The sequence below is a fragment of the Molothrus ater genome, chromosome 9, assembly GCF_012460135.2.
Source record: "Molothrus ater isolate BHLD 08-10-18 breed brown headed cowbird chromosome 9, BPBGC_Mater_1.1, whole genome shotgun sequence".
Taxonomy (NCBI): domain Eukaryota; kingdom Metazoa; phylum Chordata; class Aves; order Passeriformes; family Icteridae; genus Molothrus; species Molothrus ater.
In genome coordinates this window covers 4,240,374-4,265,631 of record NC_050486.2, presented here as the reverse complement: position 1 = coordinate 4,265,631, position 25,258 = coordinate 4,240,374, and the positions used below count along the sequence as shown (strand labels likewise).

At 49.9% G+C, this 25,258-nt stretch overlaps 1 long non-coding RNA gene across 1 annotated transcript in view; it reads right to left on the bottom strand.

The window, feature by feature from the left end:
- LOC118689620 (uncharacterized) overlaps nucleotides 1-24,280 on the bottom strand; it is a 90,050-nt gene extending 65,770 nt beyond the window's left edge. The window contains exons 1-2 of the long non-coding RNA XR_004980655.1: nucleotides 24,167-24,280; nucleotides 23,892-24,065 (exon numbers count right to left, since the gene is read on the bottom strand). This is a non-coding gene — a long non-coding RNA (uncharacterized LOC118689620). The remainder of the gene's footprint in view (nucleotides 1-23,891; nucleotides 24,066-24,166) is intronic.
- Between the last annotated feature and the right edge of the window lie 978 nt (nucleotides 24,281-25,258).

The window sequence follows — 25,258 nt, the reverse complement described above, 5'->3', positions numbered from 1 at the left end:
GAGAATCGTAACTAAAGCATTTCTCACTTCCATCTGTTTCTGTTGTAAGCCATAATGTTACAGCAGCATTTATTCCTTCTTCCCTCTCTCTTCCCCTGCCTGCTTTTTCCCCAAGCATCCAATTTTTTAGGCCTATAACCCTGAAAATGATGAAAGTCTCCCATTGATTTCAATTGGCTTTTGTTTAAGGGCTTGATAGCAGAGAGAAAAATTGAATGATCATTCATTGAACGAGACAGATTTGGCCCAGTTCCCCAGCTAGTGTAAATCAGCATGAGCACTCAGGACTCCAAGGCTCCCTGCCCTGTGCTGATGACTTAGTCCACTTCTGTGCACACCAGGAATTTTAATGATGCTGCCCTGCCCTGCCAGCACATGGACCCAGCAGGCAGCTTTTGGGCTTTTTCACCAATTTAATACATTCCATCTGCATTAAGTTGGGCAGCACAAAAGGGCACTGGGCAAGTCAGACTCGAGATTGTCAGCCTTGGCTCAAAAGTCAAAATCTGTTGTTGATTGCTTGGGTAGAACAGCAGAGAGAGGCCAGAGTTAATGCTGCTCAACAGCTCCAGTGCAGGACCATGAGGATCCACCTCACTCACCTTCAGGACAGCCCATGCCATGGGCTGGAAGACAGCTCTGAATCTGCCAGGCTGTTCCCCTGGAGCACAAGCTCTCTTACTGCCACCAAGTATCCCATGGATCATGGCTCCCAGCACAAGGAAGAGCACCCTGTTAATCCCAGTATTCAAACCAGGATGCACCTGATGTGTTACACCCATACTCTGGGCTGTGGCAATGGAAGGGTGGCACCTGTCTATGAATTTACTTTGCTTCCCTTCCTCTCCTTGCTCTCCAGAGGGAATTAGCCCACCTGGGATTAGAGCAGTGCTGGCAGCAAGGGAAAAGGCACAGGGAGGCTTTGCAGCAGCACATGCCTGAGGCAAGACAAGAGGCATACCAAGCACAGCTCTAAAGCCATGCTGCTGCTGGAAATCTCCTGGAATTACCTTCCCCTCATGATGCAGATATTCTTTCTTTCCATAGCTCACCTGTAGGCCTGTCCAACCTGAACAAGGTGCTGCCGAGAGGGGCAGGAGAGGAAGTGGTGCACTACAGCCCTGCCAGCAGGGCTAACAGTAAGTTTAGGGTCTGAATAGGAGTGAGGAGGCAGGACACAGGGTCAAAGGTAGTCAAACCTCTGCCAAAATGTGTTTTTCCATGAGTTTTCACTTATCTAATTAGAGACCTGCTACAAGAGACAGTCTGGAAGAGCAAGAGCCATTTGTCTCCAAGCCTCTAGCACTGATCAGCTGGATCCTTCTTTCCCTACAAAGGAGATTGCTACAGTAGTCCAGGAAAGGAAGGAGAAAGGCAAAGCAGAGAAATGAACAAGCTAACAAGAGGAAAACCTCTGGCTGGCAAGTCTCTTGCTCACCTTGATTAGTCGAGCAGGATATAGACATAAAATTACAATTGCTTCCTCTGTTCCCCCCTGCTCCCCCTCTTTGTGTGGGGAAGATGTTAAAAACGTCAGGCTTGATTTACCCTGACACACTGACTGACTCACGGCAGCTACAAATCCTCCCCACCAAAGCAACCTCCTCTACCTGCCACCAAGCTGCAGATGGCAGGGGGAGGAGGGGGGAAGCACCATCTCCCCTTCTTGCTGTGCACATCAAGCCAAATAACTTCTTCTTTCACCCACCTCCAAAAAGCAGACAGGCAGCTTTTGTTCAGGTGGCTGACGCTGCTGCACGAGTGTGTTTTAAACAAGGCCACGCCACCTCTCCTTTGCTTTGTGCCTGTCTGTGCTCATTTTTGTTGATGCAAGAATCTGGGTATGTGCTGGAGCACACATGTTCAGCTCAATCTGACCACTGCCAACTGAATTACAGCTCAATTTTGCCGGGGTGATTAGCTCCAAAAGGAGAAAGGAGACGGCAGGGGGAAAAGTAAACGCCAACCTATCCTTGTGCAAACTTCCAAAGGAACAGCTCAAGTGTGTTTTGGATAGAAAAGCAAGAGAAAGCTCTAGGCAGGAGGGAAGGAAAAGGGGTGGATAAAAGGAGAGAGGGAAAGATCTAATAGAAGCGGATGCGGTGCAGTCTGGGATACAGTTCTGGCACGTCTCCAGAGGCCAAAGCAGTTCCTATAGGATGGAGGTTTTCTTTTAAAAATACTAATGGGCTGATTTGCAGAGCTGCCTGGCTCCCAGGTCTCCCACAGAAACTACTCCTCAAACATCATTAACATGTGTGCACTGCTGAGAAAGCCTTCCAAATATGACCCTGCAGCCTGACTGCGGCAGCCGACTCAAACAGCGCCCAAACGAGGGATGAAAAGGCTCAGCCTCTCCTGGCCCAGGCACCACACACCACCCTCACAGGGTTTGCTGTGGCACTGTCACAGCTCGGGGCTGCCATGAGATCCACACACCTGGCTCTTACCTCTCAAGGCCAGAGCCTCAGCCCCATGGGCTTGCGGTGTCCTCCACGCCCCCCAGGCCAGATGGTCCTGGTGGGAATCATGATGTACTCCAGCATCATTGCCCTTCCTTCACCACCTTCCCTCCTCATCCAGCACACAAGGTCTCCCGTGGTGGGAGAAGACTGGGAACGTCCATTCCTGAGGAAGGGAAGTGCTGTCAGTCCAACCACACCCTCCAGCACTCAGTCTCTGAGACCAGACTAGAAGCCAAAGCAGACATAAGAACATGGCCACAGCCTTCCCAAGAGGGAGAGGGGGAAAGCAAATGAGGATATCTATGATTCTCTTCTTGCTGCAAACCCTTTGATTACATTCAGCATCCTCAGGGATCTGCCTTCCGTGATGATCTAGTGCTGCTTCACATCTATTCACCCTCCTCTTTTGGACTCCACAGCAGCAAGTGATGATGGAATATATATGTAATTATGCATGTCAGGAGAATGGACTTACCTTCCTTTTCTCTAAACTTTTTGCTTAATGAGTTCACTGGGTAACCCACATTACAAGATACAAACCATCCTACTCCTCTCTGGACTGGGCTTGGCTTGATCATCCCTCTCTCCCAGCTGCCTCACTACTCAAACAACACATCTCAGTTTGATGAATCTCTCCTTGTGTGGAAGCTCCCCTGTACTTTAAATCACAGACTCTACCTTTTTGAAGTTTTCTACACTTTTCCCCACCAAAGGTAGCCAAAATTCCAGAAGTGACAGTTTTAGAGAGAGAACTTTCCTCACCCTCCTAGTAACACATCTGATTCCTGGGATGGGCCAGCACTGAACATGGGTGAGACATCCAAACCCCACACCAATGCTGGCAAAGTGTCCCTTCCTACTATTCCAGATACTGAGGGATCAACAAAATTGCTCACATTGTACTTTTCAAGAGGTTGTTGGAAGGGTACTTTGTCAAATTACTGCAGGGACCAACAAGACACGTACCAGAGCTTGAGGCTACTTGTATTTACTAGCAGAACCACTACTGAGTTTATATCTTATCTACAGAAACAAACCCAGAAACCTTTCCATCCCATGAGGGAGAAAACACCATTTGCACAGTACAATACAACACAATGGTTCTCGGGGACATTGGCATGCTGAGCTTCCTTTTGCAACCTCCTGGTTAAGAAAAGTTCCAAAAAATGTGTGTTGTGTGATAAACAAAAGCAGCACAGCTGGAACTCCTGTGATACAGAATCTCGTTTCTCTGTAGTTATTTATAAGCTCTTCTTTCCAATAGTTGGGAGCTTCATAAACTAGAGCAGATCAATAGACCTGAAAAGGTAGAGGCTGATCAGAGGGAATTAGATGACATTGGTGTACACATCTTTAAAAATAGGAAAAGAAGAGCTGATCAAAATGCATGGGTCAGAAAGGCCTTTTTTCTTCTTCTTCTTTTTTTTTCCCAATCAGATATTTTCTCCATTTCCAAATAAAATTTTCCAAGTGCTGGTCTTTAAAAAAAGTGTATTTCCTTCTCTCACACCCAAGCCAAAGTAATTTCTGATTGGAAAATTTCCCATTGGAAAATGCCAGAAACCAAATTCATCGTGGTTTTGGGAAGGGTGGCAGGGAGAAATCTGACTTGGGTCTTATTTTCCACTAAAATCCAGTCACTGACTTTTTCAGGCTGTTCAGAAAAATAAAATCAGAAGCATTCTTTTCCCAGCAGAAGCACTGCAGCTTTTTGGACAGATGTGGTTATTCTTCATGTGTGAGAAACTTCTGGGCTCCCGGCTGTTGAGACAGCCCAGAGATCACCCCCAGCCACAGGAATGTGAACACAGCACCAGAGTTTCTCTTCTGAGAGGCCACAAACCACGTCCAACTCTCCAAGTAGCCTCGGAGCCACTTGCCCAGGCTGTCTGCAATCCAAATCAAATCACATCTGACTTCAGGCCAAGTTCAGGAAACTCGATTATCTTTCTCCCCCTACGCGATGGGAGATGGCAAGTTGAGGGGAAAGAGGAGGAAGGAGTGAAAAATTAACACAAGCACTTAAGATGTTATGAAACTGCAATATGCATCTGTAGCCTGGCCCCCGGTCCTCCAGCCCATACATTATTTAACAGAAAAGAAAGCACAAATGAGCCAGAACAATAGCTAGAGGGTGGGAGAGGAATGTGTATATATACATGTATATATACATATATATATTTAATTCCTTAAACCATGCCCATTAGTTTTGTTTCTTATTTAGGATAGTGCATTAATCATGCTAATATTTTACAGCCAGGCTGTACACTTTAGCCATTACTTTAATCAAAGCCATCAGCGTGCCCAAGAACACGCTACCAGGTGGGAATAGCTGCTACCGCTCGCTGTTAATTACTTTGCATTTTACAGCAATCAGCAGCAGGGGCTGAGATCATAATAAATTCATGACTTATGGGTCCATAAAATCATTACCGTAGGAAAATATGTTTTATCAGGCATTCGTCGGGCTGCTGCTCAGAGAGAGATTTCTTGAAGGAAATGACACCCATGAAATTAAACCGATCCTTGCAGTCAGCAGAAATGCTAATGTGGGCACAAACAGAGCTGAGGCTTGTGTGGAGCACAGGGAAGGGAGGAGGGAGAAGGGTTTCACCAGCCAGGAAGGAGGGGAGGCACTGGGGGAAGCCTGCTCACCCCAGGATAGGCGGGGCAGAGGGAGGACAGGGCACTGCAAGGAGAGGGAAGAACCAGGAGGAGGATGCAGGGCTCATCAGGTGTGTCAGCATCATCACTGAGCCTGCAGGAGCATTGCTCCATGGGGCATCTCAGCACAGGGATACAGAGGGAAAACTTACACCATTCAAACAGGAGAATCACAAAATCATGGTGACCCACAAGGACCATCATGTCCAGTTCCTGGCCCCGCCCTAAGAATGTTGTCCTAACACTTTTTGAACACTTGATTAGAGGGATCCTGCCAGATAAGGACACACCAATGAGCTGATGTGCTGCAGCTTCATCAGCCCAGGCTATATCCCTCTCCAATGGCAGTTTTCCAGAAGGGAACACAACCTATTCATGACTAATCACAAAATCTCTTTGCCTAAATAATGACACCAAGGGCTTTTCACACAGGGAATGGCAGCTTGGCCTGAACTCCCTATCCCCAAAAAGGTTCAACCAAAGGCTGGAGTTTTAATTCAATCCCCTAAAAGCCCAGGCAGGTTACATGGGATGTGATCAGTGCAGGACCTGCTCCACATGGAGCACAGCAATGCCATTGCAATAATGTTGAGGGCGGCAGTGAAATCAAGCAGTGCCAAATTGACATAAAGAAGCAATAAAGAAGCCTCAGGATTTGAGAAGCATGAAAGGAGCCTAAATGAACTTGCTGAATATTTTCTAAGTCTTTTCTGCACTTGCATAAAATCCCATGGCACTTGCAGAGTCATTAGCCCTGCCAGTTCCTAAAAAACAAACAATAAGTTCACTTCTGATTTTTTCCCTTTTTTTGCAATCTAAGATCAACTGAGTTTTCTTTGGCAAGAAGCCACTGGCTTTTTAGAACTCTCATGTTTCTTGGCCTGTGAAAATGAAAAAGTGAAATGCCAACTAGAAAATACCCCCAAAGTGTTAAATTGGCTAAGCCCTTGTTTTTTGCTGTTTGTTTCAGTCTGAAAATACTAAGGAAGCTCAGTCATAGCTGGTTTGTTTGGTTTATTCGCCTCTTCCAATTACACTGTGCAAACAGGGAACATTATTTAGTGTTATTTAAGCATGAAATTATAACAGATCATTTTAAATATCAAGGCCCTAAAAATAAATCTTTCTATCAGCAGGTCTAGATCTACTAGCTTGTTAACATCCACCAGGGTGGGCAGAAGGTGGGAAAATCCCGTTGGAGAGCTCCGTGTGTAAGAGATTTGTTCCCTTTCTTTATGGGATCGTGAAAGCCTGGGCAGCGTGGCTCCAGGACTGCACTGCTGGGGCTGGTATCTGAAGGAGGATGGAAGCTGAACCAAGTGTGGTCAGAGCAAACCTGATACCCCCCAGAACATCCTGCACAGTGCCCTGGGCTCTCCCAATCCTGCAGAGCCCAGAGGAGCAACACCAGCTGAGAGTCACCTGCGAGCTCCAGAGAAGATCCCTCTGGGTCTCATCTCCATGAGACGTGGTCTGTAAGAGGGGTTTTGTTATTCCTTCAGCCCAGCTGGTTTTCCTACAAGGAAAGCCTGCCTGCAGCACCCCACACAGCTCTGGGTGATACCTACATGCCCATTCCATGGAGAATGGGCCACCACACCCTTATGGCTAAATCAGCATTCTTGGACAGAACACATCATGGTTCCTTCTCCAGACACTGCACCTGGATTTCTTTCCCTTAAAATCTAGGGAGATATGGGACAATACAAGCATGCACAGAACACCCAGCCCATGCTGGCCCAAAGGAGAACACTTGGACCTACACCATGGGAGATGCTCCCAGGTCTAGCTGAAGCTTACCAGAGATTTCCACACTCTGGTAGTCCAAGAAACCAATACCACACAGAAATAACAGCCCCAGAGCTACATTAGCCTGACACCAACCTCCATCCAGATTCCAGCTACCCTGGGCTACACCAAAATGCCCTTGGTGTCCTACCTGGGGCCTCAGAGCAAGCCCCAGGGCTCAGGTTGCAGAAAAGCTTATGCCAAAGCCTCCTGTGCAGCCCCATCAGCTGCAGAAGACAACCCCAACCCCACTCCCCAGCCCTAAAGGGTGACCTCCCCTCCTTCCTGACCACCTCTGGAGGAGAGGTGATGTGCCAGCAGAAACTCCTTGTGCAGAACAAGCTGTGGGTAAGAGCAGGTTGTGGCAGAGCTCTGCTGTCCCCAGACATGCTGCTTTTCTTTGCAAGCTGTCTTTACCTTAAGAAACCCCAATCACTCTAATCCCTGGGAGTAAATTGCTCCATGCACAGCCCAGACAGCTGCTCACTGCCTGGCACTGCCAGCCCGGATTCAGCCCTGCCTGAAGGAGCAAGGAGGAACCAAGACCTGCAGCCAGGTGCTCCATCAGCCCCTCAGGAGCTCCTAGCCAACCAGGGCAAGCAAGCCACAGCCTCTCTGTGTGACAAACTGGCTTTCTTTGGGTTTGCCTCTCTCACCAATCCCTTTCCTACCTCCCCAAGGAGCAGGAATGATCCAAACCAAATTTCAATGTCTCTGTGTGTCAACACTCTCCGAGATTCAGAAGGGCAACAAAACACAGTCAGCCATAAAGAAAACCCAAAAAATACCACACTCCAGCCAAGCCTACTTTCACCCTCCTGGAATTTGGCCAAATTACCTGGGCTAGACCCTCCTGTGTAGCCCAGGGCTGGACCATCACCTTTTTGCTTCCATCTAGTGGGTTCCAGGTTGACTCTTCCTACTTGGGCTATGTGTAACTCCATCTGACAGGTACTGCAGCCTAGAGATTTCCCCTTTAAGGTCCTACCCAGCTATAAATATCCTTTTCTTCTTCAGGGAAAGAGCGTCTGACCCAAAGTGTATGAAGCTTCCTGACAGGCTGGGAAAAGAGAAGAGGTTTAAATGTCAGCTAAAACAATCTTCATTTTCTTTTCTAAATTTGCAAAGCTACTCGAGTCACTGGAGTGAGGAATTTGCCTGTTTGAAGTTCAGCCTGAAAATCCTTTTGCAAAATATTTGCTGAAACACAATAATGTTGGAATTGGAGGGGATTAAAACAGCTTCAGTCCTTGCCCCATCCCCCTGAAGCCCCTCTTTAAGAGGGTTTCTGTAAAAGCAGACTTAGGTCCTCATGTCTTGAAGGCACGATACAAAGGAGAGAGGGAAGGAAATAAAAACGTAAAGCTCCTAACATCACTATTATTGAAATGCCTCATTTGACATTTTGACTGTTTCAATTAGCTAACAAGGAACGCTCCACTTAATCCACCCTCAGATACTGAAAGAAACCAAGTCTTTCCCTTCCCCCATCCCAGATCCAGCCTGGCAGCTACTTCCCAGCCTCTGGAGGAACCCCAGCCTGGGTGATGGCTCCCACCCCGGGGCAGCCAGCAAGGCAGACCATACCCAGCCCAGTGCTGGCTGACACTAGGGAGCATCCTTCCCTCCAGCCCAAGGCACAGCATCACAAAGTCCAAAGAGGAAGGAAAAGGGCACCCAAAAAACCCACTGCCAGTGCCTTTCCTTACCATTTTGGGGAGCACAAGAGCAGCGTGGTACTGTCAGAGCAACAGAGGGGCCTCTCTCCCTCATCAGGATTAACCAACAAGGAGCCCTGGCTGGTTTGAGCTGCACCGAGCTGAGAAATTACCCTCAGTGATTCAGTACCCGCAAGAGAGTATGAAACCCTGTGAAAACATTTCCCACTTCCTGCACACGGGTCTGGGCTAATTCGATTGGGTTGGTTTTATTTCTCCAGGATTTATCCGCCACTGTGATTTTACGCCAAGGAAGCCGAAGTGCCGGGAGCTCTGCTGTCAGCACATGTAACAGCCAGAGCCTTCCTCCATGGAGCCTTTTATGACCTTAAAACACACACACACACTCTCTCCCCACCCCACAGGTGAGCTCCTGCCTGGGAGGGGCACTCCTGGCCATTGCAGGGGAGCTGCTCCACACTCCATAAAGTCAGGGCGTTCATCTTCGGCTGGGGGAGCTCTTGTGAAGATTGATTATCCCACCAGGAGCACTTCCTTTGCTTTGGGCAGAAAAACAATTCACCAGCTCTTCCATGGCTGGCCTTTCACAGACAACTCTGCAGGCACCACCAAGAGAATTTTCTCCCACATTTGGACAAGCAGGCAAGGAATGATGCACACAAAGCCACAGAGGTGTTGGATGCCCACAGGGACACCACCTCATCCAAAACACTGGGGTCCTGGAGGCAGTAGACTCTTACTGTCTAAGGCAATGCTGTCATCTCTTCATATTTGAAGGGTTCAAGAGAATGAAAAAAGCCAGTGCTAGGTTAATGGTTGGACTTGATGAACTTGGAAATCTTTTCTGGCCTTAACTAAGCGGATTTAGGTATAAAGAGCTACCTGTGACAGCACCTGGCCTAACCACAAAGACTTTCAGGTCCAAACACCTGGAATCTGGCAGGGAGGAGTAGAAGCTGCCTGACAGACTGCAGAGCAAGGAAGAGGCAATGCATCAAAAGTCAGCAAAGCCCTTTTTTTCTGTGTATGACCCAGGTTTCTCTGTTGCTTCCCATAAGGAAAGTCTGGCACAAATTATGGGACAATCCTGCCCATTTTCTGCCAACCATGACCTCAACCTGTTTGTTCTGCCCCAACTAACAGCAACACTCTCCATGGGAGAAGAGCAAAATCAGGGCATATTTGGAATAGCCTGTTCCACTGCTACTTTAATAACTCCCACACCTGTGGCAAGCTTATGTTAACAAGATATGCAATTTCCTCTACCCATGAAAATAAACAGCAAAACAGTACAAGTGTATTTCTAGGATCACCTCAGTAGAACCTGTCTTTTGCACAGAAACCAGCTGGCTTTGAGAGTTGTGTCAGATGCTGCCAGCTCCTCAACACCAAGTTACCTTCCATCATGTGGCTCTCCTCAGCAGTTCAGGAAAACATATGTGTGTCAGGCAGCACTTAACTGAGTGTGAGACTGTGTGCCAGGGGAACAAAGAGTTTATCCAGGTGCACGAAGGCTTTGTGGGAAACTGACCCTAATCCTCTCCTGAAATGCCTTGGCTATCTTTGAGCTCCTAGCCCCAACAAAAGGCACACACACCATCATAAATAAGAGCTGTAAGAAATCCCACATCCCTGCATCCAGCCTCTGAGCAGTGCTGGAGTTATGTCAAATAATCACTCCTGCTCAGCTTCACTTTAAACCAGTCCCAGTGCTTCCCTGCTCCATGGCTGCTGGAAGGGATCACTGTCTTTCTGCTTGTTGCCAGTCTCCCAAGATCACGGACAGTCCATAAATACCTGTCCTTGTGCCAACATCTGTTTAGAGTAAACAGTTCTTCCCCCAGAGTGCATCACCTCTTAATTTTGATTTTGTGACGCCAAACTCGGGGTGTGATAGGACTTGTGTGATTCTGAATTTACCTGCTCCCATTTGACCTCACTGGTTTCAGAAAGACCGGCCACAGTATCCCCATTATTCCTGGTGTGGTCTCACCAGTCTAGCTGACAGCAAGGCTAACATTTCCCCCAGCAGCATCTCACTGGGGCTTCCAGCAATCCCTGTTACTCCAGCCTTGGCTGTGTCTCATCATCCTAGTGAATCAGAATATTCTGAGTCAGCAGGTATCCCCCAGGATCATCCAGTTCAGCTCCTGGTCCTGCACAGGACATCCCCAACAACCCCACCACAGCTGTCAGACTTCAGGGAGCATGTCCAAATGCTCCTTGAATTCTGGCAGCCATGGGGCTGTGACCACTTCCCTGGGAAGCCTGTTCCAGTGTCCAACTGGATGAGGAACATTTTCCTAATATCCAGCCTAAACCTGCCCTGACACAGATTCATGCCATTCCTTCAGGTCCTATCACTGTCTCAGCCAAGCTTTGCCCCTCTGCTTTCCCACCACAGAGAGCTGGAAAAGTCCTTAATTCCTGGGAAAGGCAGCTGAAGTCTCACCAACTCAGCCCAGTGCCCAGGAGCTCCCTTACCCATGAATAGAGCCATACCTTCATGGGATAAAAGCATCACTGAGCCTGCAGAAGGGACCTGGCACAACTTCTCCATCCCAATCTCCCAGACAATCCATAGGCACCAAATACCTGCAGCATCCCAAGCAGAGGAGCCTCCATTAATCACAGTTCTCTGCAGTTAAAGTTATTTAATTCAGAGGTGAGAGAAGCTGCTCACTGTTTATGTCCAAGGGTTAAACTTGCCCCAGCCGCACACTAAACACATTTTTTACAATCTGGCAGTGATCCTTGCCTATTAAGCATCTCTGGCTTCAGAGAAGAGGTATTGATTTATTTCACTTTTATGGCTGGAGGTATTTATTCCTATTTGCTTTCTTGCTTCTTCACCCCAGCTGGGATGGCGGAACAGGGAGGAGGGAAAAAAAACCATTACAAAGCTGGTGGAGCCAAGAGGTGTTGACTCAGGGTTTTCTGATGGAGGGCACGAAGGCTAGGACAGGGGAGGTGGGGACCAGCTCTGGGGCTGTGCCAGGCTTTGTCACAGCTTTTATTTTTGCAGTGAAAAGAGGAAAATGTGTGGCTGGAAGAAAAGGAAATCACATCAAACTTCAGAGGGAAGGTTCCTATCGAAGTTGTGTCCCCATAGGGTACTTTGTGAGTTAGAGCTTGATTGATTTGCACCAGCTAAGGACCTCAGCAAATCTCTCCTGTGGGAAGAATCTCAACGCTTTCTCATGTCTTAAAGCCAATCTAGAAAGGAAGATAAAACCATACAGCTGCAAGAGAGAGCATGGACTAACATCCCTGATTTTTGCCCATTCCCAGGCAAGGCTCCCAGGCAGGGCCCCCACTCCAGTGTCTAACACTGTGTTTCCATCTCTTCCTGGTACAACTGATGCTGGGAAGTGGCTGGCTTTGTTACAGAGGGCCAGTACAAACACAGACTGGCATTTTCACCCTTCCAGATGTTTCTCTGCATGCAGGGAGGTGCCATGGGATGCCTGGGGATGCGATGAAAGCAACAGGACAGTTCAGACCCTCCAATACAGCAGATGCTCTGGCTCATGGCACAACTCCCATCTCACATGCCCAGCTTGTTCTGCCTCCTAGCTGGGAGTTTGCTTCTCAGAAATGCCAAAAAGTCATTCACTATGAAAAAACCAATCACATTCCTCTTCAGCAGCATCCAGTGTCAATGTATGAGCCTTAAGCTGTGCCACAGAACCTACTCACAACACAGGAGCAGACATAAAGCCTCCTGCTCTCCTGTGGCTGGCTGGATTATTCTGGGGACATGGCTTAGAGGTGAGCATACCAGTGCTGGGTTACCAGTCAGACTCAATGATCTTAGAGGTCTTTTCCAACCTTAGAAATTCAATTATTTTGGTTGCAGGCATGTTTGAGGAGAGATGATACTCTTCACTCCCATGGGTAGGCAATGCAGATTCAACACAAGCCTATGGTCTGTAAGCACCACATTGGGATTTCTGGAGGCACAGTTCATGTCTCTGTTTCTGAAATCCCATAGCACAGGTTATGGGGACAGAAAGTAAGCAAAGGCCTGACTAAAACAGGGAAAACTGGGGGAAGAAGGGGAGGTAAGAGCCAGGCGCAGTGGGGAAGAGGGCAGGAATACCTGGACAGGAAAGATGGAGCAGGTCCTGCTGCAGCAGGGAGAGATGAAAGGTGTTTGAGGGAGGTGGGAAGTGCACTTTGGAAGTTCTGGAGTAAGAAGGGTTGGGGGTTTGGAACTTCATACAGAGGAGCAGCAGCCTTGGAGCACAGAGCACTCCAAGTCAGGGCCTGAAAAAAAAGACAAAAAACTACAGTAAAATATTTCTGGCCACAGTACAGAGCCACTGAAAGAGCCTTCTTTGCATGTCACTGAACCTGCAAAACCCAGAGTCTCCCATCAGTCCCAAAGGCTGCAAATCTCTCCTAGAAGCTTTGTGTATCCTCTGACAATTTAGCCTAGCCCTGAGAAAGCAGAATTTGAGCTCCCATCCTATCTGTTTGCTTGTCATCCCTCCTGCTTCAAAGAGAAGCCCGCATTTCCATTCGTCAAACCCAAGATGCAGATAGAGAAGCAGCGAGAGGAAGAGGTGGGCTGGTGGCAGCGAGCACGGAGCCGCCACTGAGCGCAGCCGGTTCACGCCTCATTAGCATCCTCTCTCTCCAAGCTGCGAGCTCAGCCTCGCAGTCTGGCTACACACACACACACACACACACACAGGCAGGCAAGGAGCACGTTTTCCACTTGGAGTCCATCTCCCCCCTTCCCAAAGCCGGCTCACCCCCGTGGAGGCCTCCTTGGGCTCAGAGGTGCACGCCTGTGCTCCCGCACTAGTTAAATATACCTTCAGGCAAACGTCGGGAGCCAGCCCAGTTTGAAACTCGCTGTGTTGTCAAGATGACAAGTGCTCTGCCAGGCTGTTAGTCTCTGCTGCCCTTCCTGGGTCTGTTCCCCCTCCCCTTCTCCTCATTAGAAGTTCCCTTGATAAACCAAGGCTGGGTATTATTTTTTTCATCATTTAAATGCTTTCATAACTTCAAAACATCAACAGCTGCAGGACTGAAAGAAGAAGAGTGACGTTTTTACAGCAGTAAAGACAGAGATTCAGCCTGCTACAACACATCAGGGTGGGTTCATGGACGGGGAAGAGCCCCAGTGTATTGTACCCATGTGGCCACAAGCAGGAGCCCAGCCTGGAAGTCTCAGTTCCCCACAGGCTGCTGCTGGCTCACCCCAGCCTGCAAATCCTGACAAAGAGGTTGGGAGCAAGTCAGCACATCCTGCAGCCTCATTTACCTCAGCTTTCTCCATTCTCATGCCCAGTATGATCATCAAAGCCCTCAGCTTCTGTCCTCCACACAGCAGCCTTCAGAGCCTCCGCCCATGTTTCTGTGAGGCTGGCATCAAGGCTTGACCCAGGGTGTGGATGGCACTCATAAGCATAACAGCACAAAGCAAAGCAAAAAGTCCTGAGGAAGGAGCCCACAAGCCAGGCAGGAGCACAGACTGAAGGACAGAATCTGGAAGCCCAAAACACAGGCTAGAGACAGAGCTCAGCAGCCCACAGCTCAGTGACTATTGCTGCCAGCATGGGACTGCAGTGCCCACAGGACAATTTGTCTGATTGTGCTCAATGCCTCTGCCTTCAGTAGATTCTGCCCCTCCCCACGTGGCAGCCTCAGGGCAAGGGGGGGCAGATCCTTACCCCTGCCTCCAGCACAGGGTCACCCTCACAGCGAGAGGCACTGAGGGTTGACTGTTCTTGGTTCTCTGCTGGTTCTCTGCAGGACAGACAGCAGGGGAGGATCATTAGTTTGGTTTTTTCCTTCCTGGCCAACTTTTCAGTCTCTGTGCCTCCATGTTCTTGGATTTCTGCTGTTAATTACTGGATCTTTTAATTTTTTTGGTTAAGAGTTTGAGAAGCACAAACCAAGCTCCCCTTGAAAACAAGGTGAAGCACTGAACCTTCCTACAGGCCTTTTCTGTTACATCCACCTGCCTGGCTTCCTCAGCAATAAAACAACTCCTTTTCCCTGTTAGGTGTGCTGGAAAGCATCTTCACCAGCAGCCCAGCTCCTGGAAGAGCTTGCTTTAGGTCTTGGCCAAGCCACTGAATCAAAGCAGCTAGAGAGGGAAGATGGATTGCACATTCTCCTCTTGCCTTCTGTGACCCCAGTGGCTCTCACAGCAGCTCCAAGCAGCAGCAAGTCCTGCAGCTGGGGCTAAATGGTCACAGGAGCCTCCCCACCTCACCTGGGCCCCTCCTGCATGTTTCTCCAAGGCTGGCTTCCACTCCTTCCATGAGCACACACAGCATCTGGCACTGGGTCTCTAGCCTGAGCAGGGGCTTCTTGGTGCCACTGCCAAATAAATAACCACGATTAGCTCCCCTAAATGAGCATTCCCATCTCCTAATAAACACTGTAAAAAAGGAGAAATGAGCCTTAATTCACTTTTATTGTCACAACTGACATATTGCAAGATCTTAATTGGACTGAAAAGAGTTTCCAGTAAGGAGATGCTGTTTAACTAACTCATTAGCAGCAGCCTGACAGAGAAGGATGCTCCAGTTTTAGGAAGGGGAAAAGAAAAAACAGATCCTGCTGATTCCCCACCTGCCCATGCCCCAGCCAGCCTCAGGAAGGAACACAGTAAAGAGTCTCTTCACCTCAGGCACACAGCAGCATGCAGCACACACCCATTCAAACATCTGCCCTGTGTTCCCCTCCACCAATCAAGAATGGCCCCAAAAAGGGCCCTGTGGGGAGGGCTACCCTCAAACTGAAAATATTTGAGTCCTTCAGAGCTCCCATTCCTATGCAGTACCTACAGGATAGTCAAAAGCTCCTGAGCAGCAAAGGCTTCACCTCTTGTCCAGCACTGTTTCCACCCTGGGGTTCTCACAAGGTTTTGGGAAGCAAGGCAAGGAGTGTAGCTCCTCATCTGTCTCCCAACAAGCAGAGGGACTGCTTTGCCTCATCTACAGAAGAAATATTTTAACACAGAGACTGATAAAACATCACCTACACAAGGCAAACTTTCCAAACTTTCCTGGGGACAGGAATGGAAAATGCTGTGCAGGTGTCACAGTCAGCCCAGCATCAGCTGCACCCCAGCACCTCTGGCTCGGACAGACAGACAGCTCTGTGCCACTTGTTCCACCCAGCAGATCTGGAGCAGCGCCTGGCTGGTTTACTCCAGCTCTCTCTGTCCCAATGCAGATAAATTTAGTTTTCTGCTCTCGCTGCCTGGGGAAGAGTAGGGAGGGGGAGCTGACATCTTTCAAATGAGACCTTAAAAGAAGCTGTCTGCATGTCTGGACGTGGAAGAATCCCAGGCAAAGCTTTGCCTGGATAAAAGAGCTCGTTCCAGCACCCTAACCAGGCTGTACCCTAACCAGGCTGCTCCCAGCCAGAAACAGCTGCAAGCATGACTGGCATTTCTTGCTGTGCCCAGGGTGCTCTGGGGGTGCCACCACGCTCTGTGCCACGTACACATGCAGTGATAGCCCCTGCACTTAATTTTTGCAGCTCTTCACAGAGCTCTGGAGGACAGGAGCCAGAGCAGAATCAGGAATAAAAGTCCAGATTGCCCATTTTCCATAACTGTCACCCACTCCAGTCACTAGCCCAGCTTCCCTCCCAGAGACACTTTTTTCCCCTGGGGCTGAAAGCTGCTCCATAAAGGCAAGAAAGCATTTGATAAAGAAAATAACAGGATGAATAAAACCATGTGTTTGTACAAGAAAGCTTTTGCTCTGATCTTTAGTGCTGCAGTATGTTTTGACCTACTATTGCAAGACTCAGCTACATCTTCCCTCCTTCCGAATGTGACAGAAGGCAAAAAGAAAGCCAGGGCTGATGCTGCAGAGCCCTGTGCTGGGATCCCAGCTGACAAACAGCCAAACAGAGCTGCCCACACAGACACAGGGATTAAACCCCACACCCTCTGCTCTCCTGTCACCGGCAGGAGGAATTGCACAGGGACATACAGATATACACACATTCAGGCCTGATTCTGCACTCAGACACTCAGTGAAACACCAGTAGCCTCCAACACAAGGAGAAACACACCCCTAAGAAGATAAACTCCCTAATGAGGGCTGACATTTACCAGCTACCACCAGATCCTGTATTACCCAGAATAAAACTTACAGACAGAACCAGCCCTGCTTGGACAGGGCCAGCAGCAAAAGACCTCAAACCCATCCAACACTTATGAGGAGCTGAGGTTGGCAAGTGGCATCTGCTCTTGTGTGGCATTCGAGGGGAGGATTGATGACTCCAAGTGGCCTTTGTTGAGCAGCCTCTCTAGGCTGTCTGGCTACTGTACAAGCCTGTTGGCTTGTCAGTTCTGTGTTGATACAGAGGGGAAAGGGGCTCTAAGCACCAATATCAGAGGCTTGCAGAGTGATGAGGACTCCAAAAAGCAGTAACTGAGATCTCACCTGGGATCTCACCCAGGACAGGATTAAAATTCCAAGATTTGTTCCAGAGAGCTTTAGCACCAAGTCCTCTTCAGCACAGGCAAGCTCTGAACCACACACAAACCAAGTGCAGTGCATTTTTGCAGTGGACTCCAAACCCTCTCTGGACATGGCTCATCTGATTTACTACAGCTGCCATGGAAGGTGGATTTATTCCCAAATTTAGCAGCTGCCAAATCAATGTGAGAGTTCACATGGGGATTTGCCACAGGCTTTTGTTAAGCCAGGGCAGGACTTGCACGCTGAACAACCCTTCCCTCGAGAGGAAGCAGTGGCCTTGCTGCATCACAGTGTGGGTTGCTCATTAGGTACCTCACTCTTGCCTAAATCCAGTGGTGATCCTCTTTGGAGATGGTCCCTCACCTTTCAAAGATGACACAGTGGCAGGAGACAAGGAGCTGCCAAGGAAAAATAGACTTCTAAACTTCAACCCCAGCTTGGCATGCAGGGTACATGGTAGCAGGTTTATTTTTCCAGCAAGCAAGTTTCCTTTCTTCCAATCAACTCTGAGGCAATAAGAAGTGGATTTCAACATGGCATAAATCTGCCAGCAGCATATCAAGGCTTCAGAATAGCAAGGGCACAGACAATTGTCCAGTGGAAAAGAAAAAAAAAAAGGTCAGAGCAGTAACTCTTGCAGTATTTGTTCCACAAACAGAGAAGGTTTACACAGCTTTTCTGGGCAATTATAGGGCAGGAAATAAATCTCAACAGAAACTCATCTTCTTCTCACTCTTTTTGCAGTCGAATCTCTCTGCCTCCCGTCCCTTGCAATGTGCCCAAAATGCTTTGCAACAAGATGTCAGTTACACAACCCAAGGCTGAGCCCCAAGAGCCAGGTGGAGAAGTGTATTAAATTTAATAGCATTGCTCCAGGTAATCTATGACCACTTATAATCAATTGTCCATGCCTGCTGCAGCATGACTGGAGCCATTTTCCCAGCTGCAGGTGCAGGACTGGCAGAGAAAGCTCCTGCAAGGGCTGGGAGGAGCTGTCTCATGGCCTTGAGAGGCTGAGGGACAGCCAGGCAGCTCATCTCTCCTGCCACATGCCTGCAAAGCCAGGGGTCAGGGTCTCCTGGGGGCCTGGAAAGCCCAGGCATGGCCACGGCCAACCCCAAAGAGACTATCATCTGTGCTGGGGGAAAACAAGCAGGAACCAGTCTCTCTCCTTTGGCATCGACTCAAGGAGGCAAGAAAAGGATCACTGACTGCTTTATGCAGAGGGAAATGATGCACAGGGAGATAGGAATGATTTCTCCTCTGCTGTGGCAGAGCTGGGAAACGATTGGCATCTCCTGCAGCCCCTGAAATCCAGTACCCCTTCCACACTTTGCAGCACCAGCACTGTTCTGCTGCTCAGGAACAGCTCGGGCTCCTCCACAGTGCTGAAGGGGAGCATGAGCAGCCAGGCCAGGCAGAGGAGAGGCAGAGGGGAGAGGGAGGGGATGGAGTACAAGAGGAGAGCTTCAGGAGCAGGGCTTGCTCCTCCATCCTTGCCATACAGGCAGGAAATGCTGTCACACCCACCTCAACCCTTCCCTTAGTGGAAGTGGTAGGAATTAGCTGAAGAGGAGACTGCCCTAGACCTGTTGTCACCACACCAGCCAAGTTCAAGCAGATCTGGGTCTAGCCTCTATTTCTGGTCCACAGAGTAAACCCAGTTGTCCCACGAGAGGGTACACACATAAAACCCCAAGGAGCACCATGAGTAAAATGGCCCAGACCTTTGCTGAACATGGTGCTTGCCTTCCCCCCTGCTCAGCTCTCTGGGGACCTTAGCAAGGGGCTGAGTTTTGCTGGCAGCTTCCAGGAGGGCTGTAATAGGGAAGAGTTACAGGACCGCAATCTACATGTGCTGCATTTCACAGTGCCCAGGGGCACGAACAGATCCCTGGTTTTCTGAGTCTTCCTCTCCTCTTCTTGACCCCAAATGGGTTGAGTCCATGATAAAATGTGGTCAGAAGCCAAGTGAGATCAGCCCCAAGCTTGAAGCAAAGCTATCAAGTGCAGCCAGTGAGGGACAGCAGCCTCCAGGCTCCCTCCATCTTTCTCCCTTGACACTTAAATGGACAAAGAAAGTACCTGTCACCTTGGCATCCAGGAGAGAAGATAAACACAGGCACAGCCTCTGAGGTGTGGTCTCCATTCAGCATCACAGGGAAAGGAAAGGAGGAGGGTACTGAGCCCAGCATCCCCATCACTCAGGCAGTGAGCAGAGACAAGTGCAGGGAGGAGGTGACAGCAAGTGACAGCTCCAAGTGTGCAGGAGCAATTACAGTCCTCTCTCCAGCAACATTTTCTTTCCCTAAGCTCCCAGCTCTCTTCCAGCCAAAGACAAGGCCCTAGTCCCACACAGGCAGCCCCACAAACGTTGGGAAGAGCAGAACCCCCAGTCTGCATCCTCAAGCACACACAGAAAACTACCTGGGCTTTGTCACAGCAAAGGACACTCACCACCACCAACATCCCTGCTACCTCCCTGACCAACAGGCAAGCGTCCAAGCAATCAATCCTGAGCCAATTTCATCAGGTGATGGGGAAGGACAGCCAGGAACTGCTGTCCAGCCTGCTAAAGCCGCTGGTCCCCTAAGGTCACAGAATTCCAGCCACTCTCACTGAGGGAGCGATAAGAGGCAGCGGGGTGCTAAGCTGCCCACTTCAGCCCAGCGCTAATCTCGGAGCTTCTCCAAAGCCTGGCACGAAAGGGATCCGTGGAGCTGGCCTGGGAGCCGCTGCTGGGCTCCTGAACAGAAACACTGCCATCTAGAGCCCATTGCCTGGCCTGTGAAAGGGCTTGGGAAAACCTGGCAGGAATTTCCACACTCCCCAGGCACCTGTGTGGAAGAGAGCTGTCAGAAGGGACAGGGAACCTGACGTTTGGGAGCACAGCGTGGGCCAGACTCCAGGAGATTGCAGTCATCATTGCTCAGAGAGCTTTAAGGGATGTTGCAACACCTGGCTCTTTCTTTTCTCCTCAGGACAGCTTGGCCAGGGCTTGGGTAACAATTGTTCCTTCTGCTCTGGGGCGTTTGAAAGCTTGTCTTGCCCTCAGCAACCCACTTGGAGAGACGTGAGCTGGGGAAGGGTCTCTACACCCTTGGGCACCCTTGATGAGGGGACTGAACTGTGCGGTGGGGAGACACCAAGGCAGCACCACTGCAGTGCCTGAGAAATGGAAATGGGTGTGAAAACCAAGCATCTCAGACTCTTTCTGCACACAAGAAAGTGTCAACCACCCAAAGTGCTCTGTAAAGCCAGGCTCAGATTCCAGCAGACACCACTTCAAACCAGAGACATTCTCCACCACATTTTTTTGCCCATGCTGCACTCCAAGTCCACAGCCTCTGACATGCTGCTGCCTCTATCACACAGGACCAGAGTGGCACATCACCAGCACCTCCTCATCAGCAGAGGGAGGCAGGTCCTCCACAGAGAGCCCCGGGTTCAGGCCATGAACACATGGGACACTCACAGGGTTGTCTGCAGTGTCCTCCACTGATGTGTTCAGTGCTGTGAAACCACATCCACCCCAAAGCACAAGGAAAGGGGAGAGCACAACAGCCCCTACCCTTTCCAGTGGTACATGAACCAGCAGCCAAGGCCCAGCATTGCTCCTGTGGCTGAGATGGTGGGCTCCGCAGCAGGAGCAAGCTGGACAAGAAGCTGGGTAGATCACAGGGGAGAAGATGAGCCAGGGGATGCAGCTGAGGTCAAAGGTAACATCCTCATGCCAGGTAAACTGAGGCTGGCCCCTTGAAGTCACTGGTGTAGACTGGGTTGCACCAGTGAAGAACAGGAGCTGGAGCATGCAGCCTCCAAGCTGAAGCAACCTCTCAGCCCTACAGAGCAGCCTGCAAGCAAGATGCAGATCTCTAGCACTTCACTGGTCTCACCCTCCAAGATTCCCAGCAATAGCACTACACAGTCACTGCCACATACAGAGAGCGGCCTGGACCCCCTAACTCTGCCCCATGGCCAGTGCACAGCCTGTTGTGATCCACTGCCACATGCCAGTGCTCCCTCCACCTTTGCAAGCTCACCTGGGAGCATCGAGCACATCCTCAAATCCAGACCAGTGCTTAGTCAGAAAGCTTTTGTCAGCAAAGATTAATTTCTGTGGTTTGCAGGTTTCTACCTGAGCTACCTCGGAGCTTGAGCTCTCTGGGGAGGAAAAGAAAAGATAATAAAATCCCCTGAATGTGTGATCAGAAAGGAAGCCTGATCGGGTGTCCTGCAGTCCTCTCACGTTTTCAAACTGGTGAATCACTGGAACTACTAAAGAAGAGAAAAATCACCTAGCCTGAGCCCTAGAAATCTCATCTGGGAAGGTGAGAAACTAGCAAAACACACTTGAGCACAGGTTTTGAAAAGAAACCACTCCTCAGTCGTAATTAGGGCTTGTCCAGATGAGGCAGCCATTAAGGTGCTTGCACAGGGCGCTGTGGTTAGTGCCCACTAATGGATGAGTAAGAAGACACCCCGGGATTTAAGCTGCCGGCGCCTCCGAGGACTGATGGAGGGGAGGCTCCTGGCAGCTCTCTTCCTCTCCCGCACGGTCAGGAGGCTGGTGATGGATGTCTGAGTGCCGGCCCTCCTCTCCCACAGCACATCATTTGATTTGCCGCAGACGCGGGGCTGGAGGTCCCCGGCAGCGCTCGGCGTGCCAGGAGAGGTCAGCGTCTCTTTGAATAACGTCTTGTACGGTGCCAAGAAGTGACATCAGGCTTTGCCCCCTGGCATCACGGGGATGCTAGGCAGAGTAGGGGTGAGAGGAGGCGCGTTCCCCGCCGTCTCTGCTGCCCGTGCGTGATTTATACCTGCTGTGTCAGACGGACAGCGACAGACGGACAGCGATGGCACACGCTGCCTCCCAGCGCTGGCGGCACGGCTGGCAGAGATGGATGGGGCACTGCTCTGCTCCAGGCCAGCACCAGACTTCCTCCATGGCTCCTCCGCAGAGGGCTTGCCCAGGGTAGATTACTGTTTGCATGGGAGAGCATCTCCTGGGATGTCACTCTGGAAGGGGCCACGTTGGACAAGCCAAAATGCTCACAAGATTCGCTGCTGAGGTCTTGAGACAATATGTGAGATGGCTACAGGCTGACACAAGAGACACAGATCACATAAAAGGCACCTGCATTCCTTTATTCCTTTCCCCAAACTTCCCTCTCCATCCCAGCAAAGGCTTGCAAGCCTGCCCTCCTGCTCCCTGACCCTGCTTTGACAGGCACAGCTGGCCCACAGAGCAGCAGGTCAGACAAACAAGTGATGGCACGTGGCTCTCAGAGCTAGCTAGGAACAGCTGAACGACATAAGAGACAGACCAGACCCAACCACAGAGAGAGTCAGCACTGTGAGCAAGGACCCCTGACCCCAGGTCCTGGTTGGGAGGCTCCCCCTCTCCCAGCATTTGCAGTTTCAAGTTGCTAAGTGGCCTCACTTCAAAACAAACTGAACACCTCACAACAAGATGGAGGCTACAGGTGTATTTTCTCCTCGTTCCCTCCAAAACCTGCCTTCACCACTGCTCACCAGTTCAGACATGAACATGTGTGAGCAGCCACCTACAACATCACAGATCTCTCTGGAGCCATTTGATATTTAGGGTCTCCAGTGACCTCTCCAACCAGCAGGGTGATGTAGGACTCGAGGGCATCACTGCAAAGCTCTCAGCCTAAAATTACAAACAGTGTCCCACCACTGGGTCACTCACCACAGGATCTTCCACCACTGCAGCCAGCTGGGACCCTCAGCAATTTTCACCTGCAAAGTCAGCATTCAGGCAGGGCTGCTGCTGCTCTCCCAGCCATGAGCTGGAGATTTAAAAACCACACTCTAGACAGGAAGGCTCCGGGGTGGCAAGGGGGGAAAACATTCATTTTTCCTTGGCAGAACAGCACCAGCAAACCCTGGGCTTTGAGGACAGAGGAAAGCACTGGCAGCTACAAATTACTAATCAATGTCGAGTAACAACAACAGCAGCTAATAAGGAAAGGCTGATCAGCTTACTATGGCAGTAATTATTCCTGACACCAGCCCTCAGAAGGAGCATCCAGGCTTAGCACACTGTCTACCGTGATGATAACCCAAGATAACTAGAAAAATTTTGTGCTGGAAAAAGGGAGGGGGAAGAGAAAAAACCCTCAGCAATTAGCAAGACTTGTGGTGCTAATTACACTGTGAATGGTGTGCAGTCTTTGTCAGAACTCACTTGAGCCTTCTGGGTGATGCCAGGGAGGGAAGAAGTGCCAGTACACCTTTGCACGTGACAAACAATTCTCGCACCTGGTTATTTTTGAGAACAGCACAACTCTGTGCTGCTGACACAGAAGCTGGCACACATCCTTTGCCATCATTGCCTGAGGAAAAGCCTCTCACCTCCATAGTGCAGTAGAGCTACAGTTCAGCTTCACATCACTGGGTGGTACTGAGCCCACCTAACCTGGGTACAGGACCAATTCAGGATGAGATACAGCCAGCACAAGAATAGAAATCTTAATTTACCAACATGTTTGAGGTATGTTCAAAGCATGTTGCATTCACCCACAGCTGCTCAGGATCCTGCAGCCACAATGCTCTGCAGCGCTGCAGCAGCCCAGGCACAAAAGCCCCATCAGTGCCAGCACAGCCACCAGTCCTCCCACTGAAGGGAAGTTTCCATCAGCATCCTTTCAGCAGCACAGGAAGAGTTACTGCACCCAGCAGGGGTAGCAGAGTGAATGTGTGAACAGGCATGTGCTTCCCCCATGCGCCTCTTACTGACAGAACAGGTGAGAAGAAAATCTAGCAGCCCCCAAGGCTCGCGATCGCACGCGCTCCTCACTCACCTCTCTCCCAAGCAGCCATAATTAAAGGCACCCTTTCCTTGCACTCTTCATTCCAGGGGGCTGACAAATTGCTCTCTCAGCAGTGGTGTGTGTTTTATGGAGGTGAGCTTCTCGGAAAGGCAGCTGCCTCGGGATGCAGGTCACCGCAGTCACGGGCTCACGGCATCGCCAGTTCTGCAAGTCCAGAGACAAATTGAGAGGCTGCAGCTTTCCTCCGCACATCAATGCAGCCACAGCAGCAGCAGCAAGAGCTGCTGGAGCCTGTTCAGACTTACCCTCTATGGCTCTTCCTTCTCCTCCAAGACTCCCAGGCTTTGGCACCTTATGCAGGATGGGGACTTGACCTTGGCCATGGGGTCTTTACTGAAAGCCAGCGCCCTGTCAGGAATACAGACCAGCCTGGCAAGATCCAGCAATTCAAGAGACAGTGGAGGTGCCCATCAGCACTGTGTTTCTGGCCCACAAACTTCCCAGCACTTCCCATAGATTAATCCTACTCCTCTCCCTCTCTTCAAGGGTATTCTGTGCCAGCCCACCCTTCCCATCCCACACACAAAGCTGTCATAAACTCTCCAAACCTAATACAGGGCAGCATCAGGGGGACATGGCTAGCAGCCCTTGCACAAATAAAATCCTGTTACAACAGAGATCCCAATTCCAGCCTTTATTTACAGAAATTACTACTACAAAGGACCCTGAGGGAAATCACAGCTCTATGCTGCATACACTGAATTCATCATTGCTAGTAAGAAGCCTCATAGTGTTTTGAGACACACCAAGATGCAAATAACATCTGCGTTGTATGTCATGGAGTGGGAGACAAAAGGGAAAATAACAACCACAGCCTAGGCAGTCACAGGAAGAGAGAAAGGGAATGCCATGTGTGTTTCTTTTGTCCAGCCCAAGGCAATTTTTATCCACGAGGTGCTCTAAATCCTTTGTGCTGCTTGATTAAATTTACAGCTGACCTAAGCACAGATTGTTGTTCTGCCAAAAAAGAGTAGTCCACACTCAGAGTTGTCCACAGGGTGAATGGCCGTGGCCATATGCAGGCACGTGGGCAGCCCAAGGAGGTCAAAGAAGGGAAAGAGGAGGGAGATGCTGCAGGGCTGGAACAGTTTGGAATTGCTACCATGTGCAGTGTCACGAGCTGTGCCAGCACTGACACCAAATCCTGTGCTGGAGCATCTACTCTCAGGTGAGAGAATACAGAGGGGCAAGGGGAGCAAACCCCCATGGCACCCTCCTAGGATAAGCAAGGAAAACAAAGGCTTCAAGCACCTGGGGCACCCTCCCACCTGCAGCTGATGCATAGCCCAGTGATGCTCAAACACCAGCACGGTCCAGCAGTCAGAGCGTTCTCCTGT